The sequence below is a fragment of the Rousettus aegyptiacus genome, unplaced genomic scaffold (assembly GCF_014176215.1).
Source record: "Rousettus aegyptiacus isolate mRouAeg1 unplaced genomic scaffold, mRouAeg1.p scaffold_m13_p_15, whole genome shotgun sequence".
Taxonomy (NCBI): Eukaryota; Metazoa; Chordata; class Mammalia; order Chiroptera; family Pteropodidae; genus Rousettus; species Rousettus aegyptiacus.
Window position 1 is genome coordinate 19720974 of NW_023416290.1, and position 3986 is coordinate 19724959.

The 3986-nt window shown below is 38.1% G+C and overlaps 1 pseudogene; it reads left to right on the plus strand.

Moving 5' to 3' along the window:
* Positions 1 to 390: 390 nt before the first annotated feature.
* On the plus strand, positions 391 to 509 carry LOC118612175 (annotated as a pseudogene).
* The last annotated feature ends 3477 nt before the right edge of the window (positions 510 to 3986 follow it).

The following is a 3986-nucleotide window of genomic DNA, read 5'->3' on the forward strand; positions in this document are numbered from 1 at the left end:
TTTTCTAAAGCACAGAGGAGGCCAGTATCAGGAGCCACCAAAGGATGCTCACTCACAATGTTCTATGTCAGATGGATTTGCATCCCTCTGCTGGAGCTAACCTTGGTTCTGGAGCATCATCTGACCTATCCCATTTATATGCAAAATGAGAAGCCAGAAAAGTTCCATGCCCGGGCAGCCAAGCGGGGGTCACTAATGTTTTCTGCCTTTCTAACGGTAGTTAAAGCGATAAGAACCAATACCACCTCTTCACTTGCATGGGATCTGACATCTCTTTGTTTCTCTTTTTGAATCATAAACTTTTTTTTTTTGACATTTTATCATTTTTATTATCAGGATATACCTGTCAAATCAAACCAAAAAAGGGTGGAATTAGAATATTCTATCTTTGTCTACAGCCATGCCACCCTGAACAAGCCCAATTCTGTCTGATCTCGGAAGCTAAGCAGGGTCAGGTCTGGTTAGTACTTGGATGGGAGACCACCTAGGAATACCAGGTGCTGTAGGTGTAAACAATAAAAAATAAGGAATTGTAAACTGACAAAGTCCTTGAAATCTGTGAGGTCAACTAAGGGTTGCCTTGCCTAAAAAATAAAATAATAGAATATTCCATCTTTAAGGTATAGTGAAGTATGGATTATTTTGTTGCCAAATTAGATGGCAAAACATTATTTATTATGCAACGAACCTGTATCTGTGCTATAAAAATACAGTATGTCGACATTACCAGACCAAGAACTCATCACAGTGTCACCAAATCACAAAAAACATTCAGGAAAGTTACAAAAACTAAAAGCTATATCTCATCATAGTAAAATTCTTCACAAAAAAAAAAAGAAGAAATGAAGGAAATGAAGCTGCAACCAAAGTACATGTCCAAGTGTCTCATTTGCTAGCCATGCAAGAAATTTAACGTTGATTGATTATAGCAGCTGAAAAATGTATCCAGGAAAAATAAACCTGTTGAAGACCATTAGCCTTTGGGTAAGAACAGCTGATTAAAGTGTTGAGACCACTGGGAACAACATCAATAGTCAATTTAAATTATTTAGTGAAGGCAAATTATTTTGAGTGGTTTTCCTTGGCTCGTAATAAGTTGACAGGTGGCAGGATACTGTTCATTTGTTACTGTTTATTCGGAAGTTAATATTTGAAGTGACTGAAGAATTAGCCTCTCGTAATAGGCTACATGAAACAGGTGAAAATATTTTTGAAGAAGCTGAGAAAACACTAATTTAATATACATGAAAAAAAATCAGCTCTGCTGTGTTACAACTTATGGAAGTAGAAACAGGTTTAGTTTGATAGATTTACACTTGTGAAAATGTATGTCTGGAAAGGTCTTTATTTCTCCTCCATATCTAAAGGAGAGCTTTGCTGAATACATTATTCTTGGCTGGTAGTTTCTTTCACTTAATGGTTTGAATGTTTGATTCCATTCCTTTCTGGCTTGAAAGGTTTGTGCTGAGAAGTCCAACGATAATCTAATGGGTTTTCCTTTATAGGTTGCCATCTTCTTTTCCCTGGCTGCCCTGAGAATTCTGTCTTTATCATTGATTTTTGATAATTTTAATACAATGTGTCTTGGTGAAGGCCTTTTTGGGTTAAGATAATTGGGTTGAGATAATTGAGATAATTGTTGACTTCTCGAATTCCAAGGTCCAGTTCATTCCTTAGATTTGGGAAATTCTCAGCTACTATTTGTCTGAAAATGCTTTCTAATCACTGCTCCTTTTCCTCCTCTTCGAGAATTCTCATTATTCTTGTTTCCTCTCCTGATGGTATCAGCTAGTTCTTGCATTTCTCTTTCATTATTTTTTATTCTTCAATTTCTCTCTTCTTCCTTCTGATTTATTTGTAGGTTTCTGTCTTTAATATCACTAATCTTCTCTTCCAGTTGTTGACTCTATTTCCCAAGCTTGCTTTTTCATTTTTCATTTCTTGCAGTATGTTCTTCACCTCCAGAAGTTCTATTTGGTTCTTTCGAGGGTTTCAATCGCCTTGCTAAAGAATTCATTCTGCTCATCTGATTGTTTTTGCACTTCCTGAAATTGTTGCTATGACTCATTTTAGACCTCACTGTTTTTTTTCAGAAGTGTCATTCTGAATCCTATATCATTTAAGCCACATATTTCTATGTCTGTGAGCTAATTTTCTGGAGATTTTTATTTTTCTTTCTGAGCTGCCTTGTCACCTTGGTTGTTCATGATGTTTAATGGACTATTTCTCCACCCGGGCATTAATAGAAGTGTATTCTGTCCCCCCCCCCCCCCAGAAAGATTTATTATATAAAGGTCTCTCTTCAACCCATTGCAAAGAAGGCATTTTTGTTTTTGTTTCCAATAGGTGACATCTAAGACTCTTGGATCCCTGCTTTATATACAGTCTTAATAATGCCTTTTTTTTTTCTTATGTTCAATCATGCTCACTACCTTCAGTCTCAGTCCCTGTCAGTGTTAGCAACAGTTTTGGGAGCATTTGCTCAGATTCACCTGAGGCTCTGTGGTGTTTGGTCTCAGAGGGTATGGAGAGAGTGCCCCTATGGGTTGGGGGATGGGGACTTTGGCTCAGTTTCCCATTTTGCAACCAGGGCTGGTAAACATTAACCATTGTTTCTCTGACAGCTCCTGAAATCCTTGTAATCTCCAGAGTGATGGGAGCGATAGGGACATCTTATACAGAGTTCCTAAATCTCTTGGTATTTCTTGGATGATAAGAGCATCTTTTCTTCCAATGAGGCAACAGTTGGTGGACAATTCTTTGGGGCTGGCTACCAAGAAAAGCAAGCCATGATTCAAAGCTTAACACTTTTAGCCCTAGCCATCCATTCTCCAGGGAGGGGAGAGAAGCTGGAGATTGAGTTAATAAATCAATCATGCATAGATAATGAACCTCTATAAAAATCCCTAATGTACAGTATTTAGAGAGCCTTCATGTTGGTGAATACACCCACCTGCCAGGAGGTGTGCATCCCAACTCCATGGGGACAGAAGTTACTTTGATCACAATCCTTTTAGACCTCACCCTATGTATATATCCATCTGGCTGTTCATTTGTTTCTTTTATCATATTTTTATTATATAATATACTAGTCAATGTATATAAGCCTTTTCCTGATTTCAGTGAGCTGTTCTAGCAAATTATCAAACCTGAAAGAGGGGATCCTGGGAACCCCTGATTTGTAGTCAAGTTGGACAGATTGTGGGTAACTTGGGAACATCTGAAGTGGGAGCAGCCCTGTGGGAATAAGCCCTAAACCTGTGGGATCTGATGTTAACTCAGAATTGAGTCAAATCGTAGGATGCTTAGCTGGTGTTGAAGAGTTGGTTGGTGTTGGAAAAACCCCACACATTTGATGTCAGAAGTATTGAATGAGTCCAGATCAGTTTTTTTCTTTTACAAAACTTTCTGGGAAAGTGGGCCAACACTGTATATCACCCCCGCATGCTCTCAGTCACTATGCCACATAAGTGGGGGTTCAGGAAAAAGAAATAAGAGTACAAAAAGCTACAAAATTTGTGCTTTATAGAAGGCTGTCATGAAGTTCTAATAGAACATTGGCTAGAATTTATTTGTATACAGGGTTACAAATTGTTACAAATCTTTCGGACTTATTTAATGCCCACAGTATTTTATCAGCTGTATTTCATGAAAAAGTGGTATTGTACATCCACTTCCTACATTGACTGGGTGAGCATTATTTGTGGTGTGTGGAAAATCACCCAAGAACACTACCAGGAAAGCTGGCCCAGAGGTCACAGAATAGAAGGGCTCATGGACCAAATTAAAATGCTCAAATCACAAGGTTTATTTAATAAATTTATATTGCAGTGAGAAGCAAGAGAAAAGAGAAGGGCAAATTAAGACACTCAGGATAAAGTGTACTCTCTGAACATTTGAGTACTTAATGCGTATTGCCTGGGATGAGAACAGATGTTAACAATGGGTAGCCAAAGGTAGGCCTCATGATATTAGGTACTTATGTG